This window comes from Solanum stenotomum, chromosome 6 (genome assembly GCF_019186545.1).
Source record: "Solanum stenotomum isolate F172 chromosome 6, ASM1918654v1, whole genome shotgun sequence".
Classification (NCBI taxonomy): domain Eukaryota; kingdom Viridiplantae; phylum Streptophyta; class Magnoliopsida; order Solanales; family Solanaceae; genus Solanum; species Solanum stenotomum.
In genome coordinates, this window is record NC_064287.1 from 34,836,053 (window position 1) to 34,855,674 (window position 19,622).

General features: G+C 29.3%; 1 long non-coding RNA gene across 1 annotated transcript; it reads right to left on the reverse strand.

Moving 5' to 3' along the window:
• Positions 1-1,882: 1,882 nt before the first annotated feature.
• LOC125867110 (uncharacterized) lies at positions 1,883-4,543 on the reverse strand. Its single transcript, XR_007446610.1, has 3 exons — positions 4,476-4,543; positions 2,578-2,720; positions 1,883-2,177 (listed from the first exon to the last, which is right to left on the reverse strand). It is a non-coding gene; the product is annotated as an uncharacterized LOC125867110 (long non-coding RNA).
• Between the last annotated feature and the right edge of the window lie 15,079 nt (positions 4,544-19,622).

Sequence of the window (19,622 nt, forward strand, 5' to 3'; positions counted from 1 at the left end):
TGATGGGAAGGTTATACCTATGCGACAACATATATTTATTGTACCACAGAGCTTAAAAAATGCATTGATTCATGGCACATAAATATTTTGACAGTTCAGATTATTAGTGGGATTCAAGTAAGGGGGCTAATAGGGATATCCAACAATTATTTGCTCTCGTTAAGGCTTATAGTGATTGTGTGTTGTTTTTACCTGCCGAGCTTTTAAGGTCCAGGTGATTACTTGTTATGTGTTTATATTATTTTATTATAGGGAGATGAGGTATTGTATTGTGTTTCACACATGCCCCTTTCTTTCAGGCCTTATACTTTATTTCCAGCTTTAGATTTGTCTTATATGCTTGGTACATTATTTTGCAGCGACACCTCTTGCCTGGGGGCGCTGCATTTATGCATGTTGGTCCTGAGCGATGACCATACAAACCTATCGAATAACACATCCACCTATCTAGCTGATCCGCCTATCTAACTGATGGGTTGACTCCTATCTTTCAATGGTTGCCAGAGTGCCACATGTTTGCCTATTTTGTTGTTTATAGATTTTGGATAAGTTATGACCTTGTCCCGCCGAAGTATTGTATTCATAGAGGTTTACAACTTAATCTGATGAAATTTCTAGTGGTGAAACTTGTAAGAGTAGCATAGTAAATAACGCTAAAAAGTTGTATGAAATATATAGAGTTATGGAGATAACTGTTCCACCAGTTAGACCTCCAAACCTCCAACTGGTAGGCCTAGAAGAGATAATTTTGATGATATGGTGGATGATTATCTTGGTACTAAAATTTCTAACAATAATAATTTTAATGAATATATTAATTAAGGACCGAAAAATATTCAGGATGAACATAGAGAACCTCAATTATTACTGTGGTGGAAGAATCGTGGAGAACAATATTTTAACCTTGCAAGGGGGGTTCAAAATGTGCTAGCAGTTCAAGCATCATTAGTAGCTTTGGAGCAAGCTTTCAGCGCGACTAGATATATTGAAGATCATAAGTTCATTAGCAATAGATAGTTCGGTAGACTTTTTAAACCTATTAAGTATTATGTTATGTATTAATTAATGCATAAAAACTACGATATTAGCAATAAAGAAGTTTTAATACATGCATTAGCATGAGTAAAGATACAATTAATCCTCAAAATTTTTTGCACATTCTTTCCATTGTATATATGAAGAGTATTTTTGTAAACAATTAATTATTTTTTATAAATATGTAATGCATGCTATACACATGTAATTCTTTACCGAACTTGAGGTTTTACACCATTTTCAGTGCTTAAATATTGCTTTTATATCTAAATTAGATGTTTTGATTTTATCTTATATTAGTAAGTTTATTTTAAATTATTTGAGAACTACAATAATAGACTTACATTATTAGTGTAAGTTTTATTTTAAAGACTAGATAGGTGTCGCCCGTGCCAGCACGGGCCTAACAATAATAGTTGACGTAGTGGTTATAGATACATAAAATGTATGTGAAGGAGAAAAGATGAAATATAAAGAAATGTGTATGAATAAGTGGATCCAGCAGGCAACTGTCACGTATCCCATCTTTCTGTGTATCTCTGTGTAGATAATAGCCCTTCGTGTTTTAATGAAAAGGAAAAGAGAGCTTGACACTTCAATCATATTTAGGATCACCAGGATTGTGGCTTGCACTCATTATAAAAGCTACCATTTTCCTGTGGATTTAACTTTGAAATATCTCATAAGAGCAAAAAATCTATTTAAAGAAAAAGTATCTGCAGTGTCTCATAATCCCAAATTGACAATTCTTCCATCCATATCCACATTAGCATTGAAATTATCAAGTATAGTAGGAATATAATCCTTGGAAGAATGCCCAAATAGATCACTGCTACTACTACAATAACATAGTCAGTATAATCCCATAAGTGAGGTCCGGAGAAAAAGTAGTTGGAAAAAAAGAAAAAGCATGTGAGAACTCCTATCTTCTTAAAATGTAACAATAACTACGACAAAATAAGACAATAATCAAAGTACAACAAATGTCAAATAGTGACAGAATCAAACAACAAGAAACTACAAAGAAGTCGAAATAACACTAAACTACGTAACTAACCTTTTAACCTAATTCGAGTTCTCCATAACCTGTTATCTAAGTTCATTTGATCGGTCAGCTGAAACTACGACATGTTGTATCTAACCTGTGAAAAGCCAAAAACAATATCATCTATTGAATCAGAAAGTACGAAATGGAAGCAAAAGGAAAGACGAAAAACACATTAAAATTCTCTTAGTATTACATGATTTAGATTCTAGCAAATGCAATTGTCATGATACCACTATCAGGTAACAAGGGAAACAACGTAATCGCAACTCCATTTGTGTGACATCTAGGAGAGCTTAGGTGAAATGCAAAGCTGTTATAAGCATTGCACTGATATAATGCTTTTTAAAGTTATAAAACACCAAATCTATTTTTAAAAATAAAAACAAAAATCTAACTTGTTATAGATGAACCACTTGACCATTGATTGAACTACTTATGTATAATTACTGTCAAAAATGAACAAATAAAAGGCGGAGTCAGGATTAGAAATTTACGACATCAAATCAGTGATCATAGTTTAGAGTCCTTAACATTGGTCTCAATAGGATGTCAAAATTTGACATTAGAACGAATTTTACTCTGCCGCTTGAAGGGGCTGGAACACCCTATCGGCTTCTGCATCACAAAGATGCCAAGCCTATTGAAGAATGACAAATGAAAAGTAAAATTATTGAGTGTCGTCTTATTATATAAACCAATTTGCTGTAAGCAGAAATAATAATTCAAAAGTCAGAGAACCTTTTCAATGGTATAATAGTTATACAACTTGTCAGAGCATCGAGAGTCTCAACAATTAGTCGAATTGAGATACATCAAAACCAAAAATCAATGAGGATGTAAGCAGCAGTACAATGTTATGCTATTTTACAAATGATACATGTTTGGAGTACGAGTAGAGCAGAAATAAGAACTTATAACTTGAAATCTAATGTAAGTAATCTGTCTGTGAGATAGTGGATATGTAAATAAAACACAAGCTGCGAGATGGTATCAATAGTGTAATTTTCATGGATCTTATGTTCTGCAGAATCTGTTTTCATATAACATGATGACAATATCATTTGTCTTGTATGAGCAGGTAACTGGCTTATCACTTCGTTTGAGTCACATGTTAGTCTGTAATCACTGTAAGAAGAAATAGTACTGAGTAATCAGGAAAAAAAAAGAAATTCAACTTGTGCGTGCAACTTTCAATTGCATAATGCTATAGGAAAGATCCCTTTACCTCATCTCTAATCTTACATAGTAATACGTTAGCAAAGAAACTGTCAACTTCAGATTGAACTTCTAGTTCATAAACTCTGCTTCATCCGAAGAGAGGAATCAATTTATCTTTTCTGCTAGTCTTTTCCCTTTTTTAGTAATAAAATCTAGCTCTTGCATCTTCAGTCGATACGGGAAATGGTCGTATCTTGTGCGTGCAACTTTCAATTGCATAATGCTCTAGCAAAGATTCCTTTACCTCATCTCTAATCTTATATAGTAATACGTTTTAGCAAAGAAATTGTTACTGAAGAGAAAATCCTTACTTGTATTAGCGGAAAGAAAATATCTACTACCAAGAATAATGTTGTATCTTGTAGCTCTGGTTCATTTCCTATTATATATAATATAATAGACAGAAAAGTGCGACAGTAAGCACATCCGTACATTCTCCAACAACATTTTGTACGAAGAAGTTTTTAGCAGGCACCAAATATCAGACGAATGAGTTGCTAGCCCACTTCCTTCTTTGAATATCTAGTTTAAATTTTGACAAAAAATTGATTCGAAGATGCACATGTGTAGTTAAATTATCATTTTTAAAGTGCACCGTGTCATACAACATACAAGAGAAAGTGAAAAAATGTTAGAAACAAGTACTTTAAAGATAACTAAAAGTATGTGATTTAATCCTGTAGACAAATTTGCTGAAGGCAACGTGGCTAAATAGGCAAAAGACAGAGACACAAATATAAGGTAAAACGCAAAAGTTTCATGCGAAATCTTTCTATAGTTTCCTTTTGATAAGGTCAAAACTATGCATCCAAAATACTGGTACACTCGGGAAAAATGAAAACTCCATCAAATACCATAAAAAAGAGCAGAATTACTACTAATGAAATCCGCAGGAGAAGTACATGATCATAGATGATTATTTTGATTTTTGGTTCATAGGCCAATTACTGTTCTTTGACATCTCTGTACCAATTTTGTTAGTCAGAACATTTTAATGTCCTAATTCGTCAACTAAAAGGTCAAAATAAGAAAGACCCGCGGTTTTCTCAGCGAAAACTCGCACAACCTCACACCCAATTACCTGGAATTCAACCCTAACAATGATGAAACATCAAAATTGAAGCACATAGACCAGAGGGAAAAAGTAAATTCAAGATGGGACGAAGATACCTACCGGAGCAATCGAGACCACCACCCAAAAAATCTGATAAACTTGTGTCAACTTCCACCTATAGTAATGTTCTTATTAATATAGTGTTTATTCTTTTTTAGAAAGACATAAAAATAAAATAAAAAAATTTCCACTTTCTTTGTATTTCGTTTGAGTGATGATTATTTTTAGAGAATTAAATTAATAGTTTTACGTTGACCTATGTAATTAATATTTGTTTTGTTGAATTATTGCCTTTAGTGAGTTATAATGATTTAGTTTTTTAAAAAATAATTTAAAGTCCTTCGACTTTATAATAAGAATTCAAATTTTAAGTAATTTTTATAATTAAATTTCTTTAAATTGAATAGTTAAAAACATAATTAGGCCGACAATAATATTAGACAAATTTCACGTACTTGAAGAGCATTACGTAAATTTTAGACATGAAATCTAAATAAATAAATAAATAATTCATGGTAAAGTTGAAAAGCGTTGCTATCAATATACCCCACATTAATAAAATAAGATAACCTGAAAACAAGTTTAAATCAAAGAAGGCGGGTCATAAGCACTTCTATAAAGCTCATAAGTTATTTTTAGGCCATAAATATAGAATATCCAAATATAAGTCAATAAAGCGACTGTATTTACGGAACTCGATGAGTGCCTAATACTTTCCTCTCGATCAACAAAATTCTTACCCAGATTTCTAGTTTGCAGACCATCAAAATGAAGAGTCAATTTTCTTTTGATTAAGGATCTAAATAAGGTGACTTGGAACACCAAAACTCAATTCCAAGTGACGACTCTAAAATAAAATAATCCTTTTTCAAAATAGTCACTTTAATTGGAAAAACTCTTTTTTCAAAATTTCATTTGGAAAAATAAGGGTGTGACACATGCTATTTTTAATACACCAAATCAAACACTAAGTAAGAAATAATCTTTGCATACTAATGAAAATATAACTAATAGTAACATTATTAAATCAGTATAACTAATACACCTTGTGCATCACTATTCTTATATACCCCTATCAAACGATCTCTTTGTGATTCTATTTTTGAAACTATTGTGGGCACATATACTAGTGTTATATAAACCTAAGGATTCATTTGGTAGAGTCTGTTAGGCAAAAAAATGCATGAATTAGTTTTGTATATTATTATTATTAAGTATATTGTTTGATACACTTTTCAATCAATGTATAACTAATGTTTGTATTAGTTATACACACTATTTGATATTAAGGTATGTATAACACACATAAATTCATGGTATTAATAATGCAAAGAACTTTTATGCATGCATTAGCACTATTAAAGACACAATTGTCCCTCAAAACATTTTCATATCTTTTCCATCATATTTGTGAATGATATTTTTGTAGATAAATATTTTTTAAAAAAATTAAGAAATACATGTTATTTTTAATACATCAAATTAAATATTATATAAAAAATAATTTTAACATAACTAATACAAATATTACTAATACACCCTATTTAATAATATTCTAATACATTCTACCAAACGATCTTAAAAAAATATTTAGACTTAGAGGTAGTATTTGTTTAGTGGTAAATATTAGCTGATAGGACAAATCATGGGGAGGAGTAGCAGAATTATTCCAATGGAAAAGGAAAAGAAGAATAGAGGAAAAACTAGTAAAGAAAAGCAGGAAACTTCACTAATCTCAGTACACAATATATTTCTTCGGTCCTTTTTTATTTGTCCGGTTTTAATTTTTTTATAAAACAAGTATTTTTATTTTTTTTTAATCTATTACACCCTCAATTTATTTAGAGGATTAATATTTTAAAAAAAGGTTGAACTCTTTAATAAGTAAATTAATTTTTTGAAATTATATCCATTAATAAAGATAAAATATTAAATTTACTATATTAATTATTTTTTTAATAGATATATCAAATTAAAAATAGAAAAATAAATAAAAACCAAGGGAGTATTGGTATAAATAGAGAAAGACCAAAGAACATGAGTTAAAAAGCAATATTTGAAAATGACATCCCTGTCCTCCTTTTGAAGCACATCTTTCTATGTTATGTTTGGCTTTCGGTCTCGAGAAAGCGACATCAGCTAAGCTAAATCCCTAATGCCTATAAAATTGAATCGAAAATCGAATTAAATCATAAAGTGAGTAAAATTAAAAATAAAATCGATTGATGAGTTGGTTTGATATTGGAAAAAGAAATCTGATTATACTTGGATTGATTTGGTTTTAACTAAAACAAATTAATCAAAGATCAAATCAATCTGATATTATATATGTAATTTTAAATTTATTTTACACATAAATTTTTATTCTTTGATATAGTTTATAAATATTTCTTATATTTTATTTTATAATTTTTATCTTTTAATATAGTATTTTAAATATTTTGAGACTTAGAATTTTGAATGGTCCAAATAAAGGTTATATTCCATGGATAATAGTAACTCTAATAAAGTTCAATTCAAAATCAAATCGATACTACTGCTAACAAAAATAATAATTCAACACTAAAAGTGACAATAATGTTGAGTATTTATTCTTTATTTTTGCATGACATTTAAAATACGTAATCTAATTTAAATTTTTAAAAATATTTAATCATGTAATTAATACTTATTAGACTTATTTTAGCATGATTTAGTACTTTTAAATTATAGTTTCATTATGACTTATTAATTTACAATATTTATTTTATGAGATTTTATTATTATTTTTTGTTTAATATTTGAGTGCATCATTCATCCCATATTTTGTATTATTTTCTTAAGAAACACCTTATATAGTTGTATTTTGGTACTAAAGAAATATTTGAAGCACATGTTAATTATATGTTTGTATGAATATTTTACCAAAAGAACTGAATATCCCGAGGTTAAAAACCCAAATTTTATTAATTTGGTTTAATTTATAAATTTAAAAATTTAACACAAATAATTTGATATGATATTTGAAAAATTCAAACCAATTCAATCATGTACACCTCTACTAATAACCCTTTATTTTATTTTCTATACTAGACTAGATGAGTTGTGCGACTTCATTAGATTGATTTTTTTAAAAAAATCTATATAGAAAAAGGGAAGAAAATTGATTTAATACTTGATAGAGTTCCCTTGAATGAGGAACAATATTAACTTAGAAAGACACATACTCCTTCAGTTTCAAAAGAGTGTCCTAATTTGAATTGACAACATTTTAGAAAGTAATTTTTTTTTTAAAATTTTGTGGTCCTAAATTAAAGTTATATTAAATATACTAAATTGTTCTTTAATCCTATGACCTTAAACATATCACGTGAAAAGTTGAAATTAAAATATTACCAAAAAGGAAAGATGTCATTCTTTTTTAAACAAACTAAAAGGAAAAGTAGATCATTATTTTTGAAACATAGGAATTATTATTTTTTACTAAACTTTGAGAAGTTCCTTCATCCTTCCTAGCTGCGAGACCTATAGAGTTAATATTCTCCATGGTCACTCACTGAAGAGTTTTTATACAGAAAGTCATTCAACTTTGATTTTTATTTCAAAATTTACTCAGCTATAAATATTTAGTTACAAATCACTTAACTTTGATTTTTACTTCAAAAGTCACTAAACTGTAAATATTTTACTTACAAAGTCATTCAACCTATTTAATTATTTTTTCCATTAAAATCAAATTCTAAAAAATAAAATAATATCAATTTACAGTCATTTGGTTGATTATTATTTGTAAACATTTTGAAATAACTAAATAACATATATTTGATTATTAGGTAATTTTATTTAAATTAAAGCTAATATTTTCTAGTAATCAAATAATTTTAAAGAAAAAACTGACAACGTATCGTAAAATTTTTAAAAGAGTTTTAAATGGATTATTTTATAAAATAACTAAACTAAAGTATTGTAAACATTTTAAAAGAAGTTTGAATGCTTTTTTTTAGAATATGATTTTAAATACTAATATCGTACAAGGAAATTTTAATAAAAAATAATTAATATATATTGAGTAATTTTATAAGTAAAATATTTATAATTGAGTGAGTTTTGGAGTAAAAATTAAAGTTAGTGACTTTTATGTGATAAAACTCTTTAGTTGAGTGACCATTGAAGATATTAACTCGAGACCTATACGTAAGGTAGAGAATCATTTTATTCTTCCAACTGATCTCACTAAATCGACAGACACATGTTATATAATATACTTTGATGGCTTTATATGGGACAAATCTGAAGAATTAATTGAAACATAATAAAAATGGAGTGAATATTTAGTCACAAAAAGGCAAACAGAAGACATGAACAATCTGAATCAAAGCCATATGAAATTCACTTCCAATGTGTTATGAGAAACAAAATTTTCTTTAAGTGGTAAAATAATTGAGTTGATATCTTTATGAAAATCAATGAGTCGAATTTACTCTTCTCTAGGCCCTAGAGTCTAGGGCACCAACAGGCAACAAGCATAAACAATAAAATGCATATTTTCACACGAGAAAGAGTATTATTAATGGATAATAATGGTAAGAGACTTAGTCGTCAAAGTTGCAATTTATAGTACTTTTCGTATAATTTTTTAATAGCTAAATTTTTTGTTAAAAATATCGAATTAATGTAATCTAATTTGACTTTGAAAATTATTCAACTGACGCGGGCCACCCCAGCCCCTCATGGGCCTTACCATTGGTAGGATGTTGGCATTACCCAACAATCCCCCTCCCAATACCTGCCATGATCTTGACTCTGATACCAAGTCCATCAAGCAAGCACCATATTCTATCATGGCTCCGACCCAGGCCACTTCCGCCCCTCATGGGCCTTGCCATAGGCAGGATGTTGACAGTACTATCCAATATCATCTGTTAAACAACCTTTGAATATCTAAATTTCGGAAATGAAACAACAGAAATAACCTCCTAGAACAAGTTAGTAAATGTGGCTTCAGGATGCTCATCTACAATAGCCACATACAACAACAGTGACATCGAAGCAACAATGTAAAAATTGAAAACAACATTTCTTCCACGTTGCATCAACAATAATTTATAATCAAAAAGTTGAATTAGATTCAATTTGAAAAGAAAGAAACCATTTGAAGAAGATTATGGAGGATATGGGTGAAATTGAAGATTCTGATTAGAAGGATATAATTGCTAATGAAATGTTTGAGTTGAATGATATGGATACAAATGAAATTTCTTATTTGAATAAAGTTTTTGTCGTGAAGAAAAAAATGTCAAATTTGAAGTTGATTGATGGTATTGAGAGTTCAAATTTGAAGAAAGTTTCTGGCTTGGATGATAAAGTTTCGAAGTTAGAATTGAAAGTGCATCAATTGATAAGTTTGCTTGCAGTTTCTTGTCAAGAACTCAAGATGATGTAGTATGGTGCTATTGTTTGTGTTAGGATAGTATTATTAGGTTGTGTTAGTTTTGTCACTTTTTGTTATGGTCAATGAAATAATATGCAAGTTTTATATAGTATGGTTTTAATGTTTTGAAGAAGTGTCAAGATGATGGAGTATGGTGCTATTGTTTGTGTTAGGATAGTATTATTAGGTTGTGCTAGTTTTGTCACTTTTTGTTATGGTCAATGAAATAAAATGCAAGTTTTATATAGTAAGGTTTATGTGGTTTTAATGTTTTGAAGAAGTGTCAAGATGATGTAATTTGTTGTTTTGTCTACTAATGAAGAATTCTACAGTTTGATAATCTGCATTTTGCTTATATATAGCAGTTGTAGCTATATTAGCTAGCCTACATAAGCTGTAATTTTCTCTTACATGACAACCTTCAAAAATGGGAATCAGCTACTTAAAAGACATACATATTTTGTTGCTCAAAATACACAAGATATGTAAATCGATAACGTACAAGACATTTTATAGATAAACTATCAAATGCGTTATCATATATTTTTTAGCCCACAAAACATTCTTACATTGTTTTATAATCACAAGACTAAATTGTCATTAACATACATGACCAGTGACAAACAGTAAGCATCTAAAATATTTTGTTGTAGTTTCTTTTTGTTGGGCTTTGGCTGTTGGGCCATTTTTGTACAACATTTTTTTGGCCTTTTTATATAGGAAAAATTACAGAAATCCCACCTTTTAGTTACTTATTACCATTATTCCCTATAAGTTTTACAAATCTCCAAAATTCCTCATTTTCGCGCATCAGATTAGTGTATCTCGCGCATCAGATTAATGTATCAGCGCTTATATTATTGTATCTCGCGCATCAGATTAGTGTATCATGTATAAAATGTAATGTATCTTACTTAACGATTAATGTATCTCGCGCATCAGATTAATGTATCAACGCTTATATTATTGTATCCGTTTGAGGGATTTCGATAATTATAAACTTTTAAGGGATAGATTGTAATTTTGCCTTAAAAGTATGTGATTTCTGTAATTTGCCCTATTATATAAGCAATGTGTATTATCCGCATAATTACCACTTATAGTAATTGAATAGGTTTTACCATCTATAACATAACTTTTTTAACAATTTGTCTCCCTCTCCGACTCACTCCCCCCTCCCTCTCTCTCTTTCTTCTCTTTTCTTTCTGCCCGTCTCTTTGTCTATAAATTTCAATTATCCTAATTTAAGACTTGATTTTGAATCGAGTATTATTTCCAAACAATTAAGAACATCTTTGAAATTTATATCTTAATGTTTAAGGATGTTTGATGAAGACTAATATTTATATAACTAATATATTTTTATTATAATAATATATCTAACATTGTTTAAAAGAGAAAAATAAAAAATAATTATCAGTATATTATACATATTTATGTTTCAATGCACATGGTGAATATAATTAAAATATTTTAAAAACAAATGTATTATAAGTATTATGTGTGAATCTCAAACATTTCAGTACTATTTAAATTAGTTTACGTTGTTAGAAATATATTATATTTGTTGGAATAACAACAATCAAATTCATAACAATGTATAATATTGAATTTGAATGGTATTACAAGTGTCTTCTATACTTACTACAATTTTAATACAATTGTAATACATACACTAATTTGAATAACATTTGAATATTTTAAATACAAGTACAATGCATTTTTAACACCATTAATAAGATAAAAAATAACAATTGTAAAACATTATGAATTCAATATATTATACATATTAGAGGCATATTTCAAAGCACGTGGTGAATATATAACTAGAACATCTTTAATAAAAATGTATTATAAGAATTATATGTGAACTTCAAACATTCTGCTACCATTTAAATTAGTTTACATTGTTAAAACTATATAGAGGTGGCAAATGGTTGGATTTGGATGGGTTTAAAATGATTTAAACAAAAATGGGTAATTATTCAATCCGCCCATATTCTATATGGGTAAATATGGTTTAGGTAATTAATGGACAGATTGGATATGAGTTACCCATATTTCATCCACATTGATTGAAGAAATAAAAAATGAATTTATATGTTTTAAGTTTCTAAAGTAATTTTTTATTCTACTCACTCCCATCCCTACCTCCAATTCACCCACCCCTAATTTTATTTCAATTTTTCTAACCCCCACCGTGGTTTTATCCCCCTCCGCCCCCGTACCCACCCCCTCCACCTCACCCACCTTCATCCCCCTTGCACCCACCCACCCCCACTTTTTTTTAAAAAAAATTCTATGCCCCGCCCCCCCAGAATTTCCAATTTTTTTTGTTCTTCCATCAAAAAAATGAGTTTCTTTTTATATTTTTTTTAAAAATAAAAATTTACCCCCTCCGCCCCAACCCTATTTTTTTTTTTTTTTTTTAAAAAAAGTAACATTTTCAGAAAAGAAAGTTACCCCTGTTATAAACTAAAGTATAACAACTAAGATAATAAGAAAGATGAGAAATAGTATGTGTAGTATTTTCTTTCACTTACTCTTGCTTCTTTCTTTGTTACAAGAATAGGGGTATATATAGTTGTATACACTTGTGCCCAAAGTGTGATACATGGATATTTTCTTGCCATGTATACACTTTGGGCACCAAGTATATCAAATGGCTAATTAGTATACACCACATAGCATTTTGTGTGTGTATTAATCTTATAACACTTAACATATTAGTGTGGACATCTAATTTACAACACTCCCCCTTGGATGTCCATGTCTTAATAGACAACGTGCCTCGTTAAAACCTTACTAGAAAAAACCCTATGGAAAAAATCCTAGTGAAGAAAAAAGAGTACACATATCTTGTAAGTTGTAATACGCATTGGTAGCTGTCTCATTAAAAACCTTACCAGGAAAATCAGTGGGACAAAACCTCGGCTAAGGGAAAAAGAGTGCAATGCGTATTATACTCCCCCTGATTAAAACATCACTTAACAACTCGACGATAACACAGTCCAATCTTATATCTCAACTTCTCAAAGGTTGAAGTTGATAATGCTTGGTGAATATGGAGTGTTAAACATCGGCTACATCCTTCTTTTGAAGATCATGAATAAGAAGAAGAACTTTGGTGAAATATATTTTTCTCAGTCTTCTTTGATGTATCCTCCTCTTAGTTGAGCACATGAGGCCTTGTCTTCATATAATATTGTTGGAATATCTCTTTTCGAAGGAAGATCACACACTCTCTGGGTATGTTTATTGATCTCGACCAAATATATATTTGAAAAACACTCAATTCGTGATCTTGTTGACGTAGACAAATTGCTCGTTCGATTTGTTAGCAGCAACAATCAAGCACTGACGAACACTTTCAGTAAAATTGACCGTCTTGTGGAATGATTTGAAATGACAGTATTTCCATATGAAAATATATAACTTTCATGAGTTCAAACTTCATAATTTTCTGCAATTTCATGATCAATAAATCTTGATACAATTGGTCAGAATAAATAATTTATATCGAGATTTGATTCACATATCTCCATCAATAAGAGTGATGTTATATTTTGCATGCATACTATTAAAATTATTTACCATGAATAATAATAGCACGATACATAAATGCACCAATTGCACTATGACATGATACTTTCTAATCATTATTATGAGATCAAAATTGATCTTTATAATATGCGATCTTACAACCATTGGGGTACTATTCAATAGAATCGCTTTATAACCGTTTAAATCCTTCAAGGATTTTCATATAATATTTACTGTCTAGCTAGACATGATAATCACTCATCATACGTATTCAAGTTTTTCATATATTGCGAGACTGAAAGAAACCTCATTGCATCCACCTTGGGAGAATACATCTCCATACAATAATGTCAGGACTTTTGCGAAAAATCTTTATCTTTTCAATGCACAACCCGTACTTTATATTTTACGATCTTGCTTATCGCACAATAATTTATTAGTACCCCACAGACATTATAGCTTGGTATATGGACAAAATTAAGTCCAAAACATCAATCAAGTGAATAGAAAAATACTTGAATTGTATTTTCTTTTGGCCAATCATTTAACTGTCAACTCTCGACAAATTTAATTTCAAGATCCTCATCACCATTTATAATTTTGAGCACTACATTATATTCAAGATATCGTCGATGGTTATTTGATGTCGATTCTAATGTGACATAACTTATCAAGCTCACTTTATTTTTTTATCATTTACAGGTACCTGAACATTTGTCAAGGTTTTATAAAGTTTTATGTCATGATGCTCTTTCTAAAGCACTTGCCTCATTATTATGACCATCTTGATCATTTACTCCTTTTCTTCTTCAAGAAATTTTATCTTTCGAATCAATTAATTTATCACGCTTCAGGCGTGCCATAAATTATGTCCTTCAAGGACTTTTCATTGGAGCATTCATAACTGGACTATAACATAGGGTCAGTGAATTCGTCTGACAATTGACTTAAATTATCTCTTCAACGAGGATCATATAATTCATTATGTATAACTTATTTTCCAGTTTCTTATCTCCCCCTAATGTTAGAGAATCTAGCATTCACTCAACCTTATTTGAGGACTCATCTTTGTGCATTGCGTAATGGTGGAGCAATGAAATAATATACCGCACATTTAAATTTCTAGATGAGAATTATTTGGTTCCTGACCCTGAACCAATTGTGATAGGGGAACCTTGTTGGCTTGATACGTACAAGTGTTGTTATACTTTAAATAACACATCTCTTACCAAATTTCTTTTGAGAGTTTTGTTCTCATAATCAATGGTTTAGCTTTAATTGGAGGTATAAAATTTATGCTTAAACCACTTGGATATATATCAACATTATCAATATAGTTTTATAATTTGAAATATGCTCTTGATTATCAATTCGAGCAAACAATCTTTGCAAAAATCAAATTGTAAGTTGATAATAAAGCACATGTGACCATAACATAGATGCATCTATTAAAATCATATAATAGTAAATGGTCCACATGGCAGGTGAATGGGCCCATATTCACCTTTTTATACATTTCAAAATTCTAGGAGATATAATCTCAACCTTAGCTGGTACAATGATAGTTTTATCACGAGAACAAACAACACAAGAGAATTCTTGAAGAATTTATTATTTCTTCAATATATATAACCACATGAATTCTCTGTAATTTTCGTATCATATTTAAACTGGGATGGTCATTAACCGGCCATGCCAACTGATATTTCAATAAATTTCTAGTTTATTTTGCATGTGATTTCATCATCATGTCCATACTTAGTTACCACAAACAATAAGCAAATATGTGTAATCTTTCACGTAAATATTTATAACCCACTTTGATTGTAGTAATATGAAGATCTTAAATCTTTTCATATTTTATAGTCTCAATATTTTTTTTCTTTGACTATTTCTTTGAAACTTAAAAAGTTTCTTTCGAGACTTACTACAATTCCAATATCATGAGCAATTTTATTTCTTAAGATATTAGCACGTTAGCTCACCAAAGCTCGCAATTAACATTGAATACTACCACATATTTCATAACATTGTTTGTGTGGTGACATCTCTTTCAAAGAGAAATTTATATCATAATTGTCATGGTCAAAATCATTACAAGCAAAACTTGTTTCTTGATTTACTTTTGTCAATAGTATCTCCTTCCTTTTGTTTATTATCAGGAAAAATATTTTGATTTATAGAGATACATAATCAATGACAATTTTTGGTGGCATGAAATGATTTCCTTCTTTTGCCCTTTCGGTAGTTCATACTAAAACATACCATAATATTTGTGATGTACTAAAAGTACTTGACCAATGACCATTTATACCAACATAAAATTTCTTTATTTCTCTCTAGCCTCCCATAGAGGTGAGTTGTGGTATTTATTAAACCATACATGAGTATGTCTTTATTTATAATTTTCATCATCTCTTGACACATTTACTTCCAAGAATGATCCACTTTTCATGATACTTATCACAAGTCACATTCTCTTCAAGGGATTGACTATAATCATATATACATGCTTCATAATTATTCCTTTCATTAGAAGTTTATTGTCATGTTTTGAAATTTATCATATTCATATGACATACCTCGACATCACTTTTGAAAGGTCAAGTGCATCTTCACTTTATATCCTTTTATTTTGATGGAGGATTTATAAAATCAAATTAGTTTGCACATACAGTAATCGCGTGTCCAATACCTTTCATACCAAATTTGATGATAAAAATTACCTTCACTCTTTGAAGGACAATTTTGAGAACTCATATTGTTCTTTCTTTTACAATTATAATAATGATGACTATTATTATTTTGTCCATTCACGTCCATATTCATATGTCTGATCATAAAATAATTTTGTCATCTTTCAGACTTTTATTGTATTGCTATCACATTCACTTAAATGAATGGAGCATATTCAGTGGGACGAAATTCACAATTTTTAGCAAGAGCATATCGATTTGCTCAATCATCATTATATATTATTGCATTGGGACTTTAACCCAATGTCTTATCCATACAAAGGTGTGTTAGGCCAAAATGCGAAGGGACTTGAACCCAAAATCTTATCATCATGGTGCATCGATACTTTAATCGATGTCTTACCCTTTTGGTGCGGTGAAATTTGAATCCACCGTCTTACCTCAATCAATGACATCATATAGTCCAAAATAAAATTGATCATTGAGCCTTTAAAATATTGTAACTTTGTTATTAATTGCACAAATAAATTTAGTCATAATAACACTTCAAAAGATCATATACAAGTTATTACCTTTGCTAAACGAAACATAGGTGGCTCTGAATACTATTTTCAACTTAAAAGTTTTATGAGTAATTCACTTATTGAAAGATCAACAAATTAATTCTCAACATTGACTTCTTTTGTTGTTAGTTAAGAATTTTTTTTTCTTCAATTGTAATTCACAGATAAAGCAACTAGAGGTAAACACTAATAATCACAATAAATAAAATGATACCTCAAAATCCAAGAATTAAATACACACTTGATAAATGGACCTAATAAAGTCTACATGTCAAATTGTCTTAATGACATGTAGCAGATTTTATACATTTCAAAAATTAGCATACTCTTTTGCATGTATATACAAATCAGAATTAAAATAATTAGTATTATGAAGGAGGTTTACCATAAAGCAAAAATATACAATTAGCTTACCATTGCCAAGTTTGTTAATTGCCAACCTAAATGACATGCCAATGCCACTTCAAAGAATCTTTCATGATCGAAAAGTCTTTTTGATGATTCCAAAGGAAAATAAAATACTTCTTCAAATATTAGTTTGCTTACCTTTTTAAAGCAACTATAAAACAAGTTATATTAGTACATATAACATATTATAATAATTCAAGAAGTAAATGATTAGCTAGTGACAGATAAACAAGTGTAAAATAATCAATGATGTTGATCAAAATTAATGTAGGTCAACATAAGAAATTTTAATACCTTTTCCTTTTTATTTTGATATGGATTCCTTAAATCAACTATATCTCCTTTAAAAGCAATTATGTATTACTAGGTGATAACCACAACAAAGTATCAACCAAACTAAAAATTCATGTTATGCACTTTTAGTCTTCTAACGATTTTGGTGAGTTCAATTCTTTCAACAACGTTATCAATTAAATATGTACTAATTATCCTTCTAATATTTAGCTCAAAAATCCATGATAACATTAACGATAATTACATTTGACACGTCAAATTTAGACTATCAAGTATAAGAAGACTTATATAGCAAAATATAATATACTCTATACTATTTATGTTTCGGCTAATGCACTGTCGGAGATGCTCATAGATAAAGAGACTCATACTGATAACGTGTTATAAACTAAAGTATAACAACTAAGATAATAAGAAAGAAGAGAAATAATATGTGTAGTATTTTCTTTCACTTACTCTTGCCTCTTTCTTTGTTACAAGAATTGGGGTATATATAGTTGTATACACTTGTGCCCAAAGTGTGATACATGGATATCTTCTTGCCATGTATACACTTTGAGTACCAAGTATATCAAATGGCTAATTAGTATACACCACATAGCATTTTTTGTGTGTATTAATCTTACAACACTTAACATATTAATGTGGACATCCAATTTACAACAACCCTGAATTGTATTACAACTATCATTTATATTTCATACAACTTTTCAAAGTTGTAGCTCTTCTTTTCCGATGATTCACGATCACCGGATTATCAGTAGCTCAAATCAATCCCATTACAAATCACCACACAGTCCACCCACAGTCACCAAACTCTCTTTTCCCCATATTTTTGGTCCAAACACCATGACCAAATTTGAATGCCGAAGAGAGTTTTTCAATCGGATCTAAACATCGATTTTCATGAAGCTCATCGGAGCAACGAACACCATCAAAATTATGTTCAGATCTAACAACACCACTGATTTATGTTCTACACTTCTACTTAAGCAATGAACATAGAAACTACAATCTTCTTTGGTTCTTATAATTACAAATTAAAAAACAATAACGTAAAAGAAAAAAGATGCATAGAGTTGGGCATCGCATGGTTTCATGGAGCTCCTTGTTTTTTTGTTGGAATTTGATGATTTTCCAATTTGGTTATTATGTTGTTCATTGTTGTTGTTGAGTCTATTTTGTGGTGGTGTGGAGGTGAGAACTTTAAATTGGAGTTGGGGTGATTGTTGTTTTGTTCGCCGGAGAAGCCATCTCCAGTGAGGTTGGTTGGAGAAGGAGAGAGATGAGGAGAGCAATGAGTAATTTCCCCTATTAAAGATAAATTGAGTTAATATCTCATGAGATCACTTAACTTTGAATAGTTTACTTAGAAAGTCACTTAACTTTGAATTGTTCACTAAGAAAGTCACTCAATTTTGTTTTATAATTCAAAAGTCACTCAACTATTAATGTTTTACTTAAAAAGTCACCTAAGTATTGATATTTTACTTAGAAAGTCACTCAATTAATTTAAATAATTTTTCATTAAATTTTATTGTAAACTATTTTTTAAAGAAATAATAAGATTTCTATTTTAATTATCTTATTAATGTGCTCCGATTATTTAATTATAATTTTCTGAAAAAACGTATAGCAATTGACCCAAAAAAAAAAAAACTTTTCCGTTCTAGTAGTTGTTTGATTGGAATTAAATATGTTTAAAAATTATCAAAAAAAATAGGATGTTGGAATTGATAAGAAGTAATAAAAAAACGCACAGTAGCAATCTTTTACTTTTTTTTTTAAAAAAATAGTTGAAAACAAAAACTACATTTCAACGAAATTCAATAAAATAATTTAAATAAACATCTTATTATTTTTTTAAAACTAGTTTAATTATTTTTTGTATTTTTATAAATGAAAAAATTATTTAAATTGATTGAGTGACTTTCTAAGTGAAACACTAATAACTGAGTGAATTTTGAGTTATAAAAAAATTGAGTGACTTTTAAAGTGAACAATTTAAAATTGAATAACTTTTTAAGTGAACTATTCAAAATTGAATGAACATTTGATATATTAACTCAAGGTAAGTTAGGCTATGGACTATAATAGAAAAAAAACCCAAAAAGGATAATAATTAATCTAAAAGAATTCATATATATATATATATATAAAACTATTTTGTTTAATGATAGATTTTTGACCCATTTGGTCTTTAAAAAAAAAGGAGAATACTCCATCTTGTTATTTTGTAGGTACAAAAAAAACGTAGTTCTATCTTTAATAGGTTCATTTCTTTAGTGGAGGA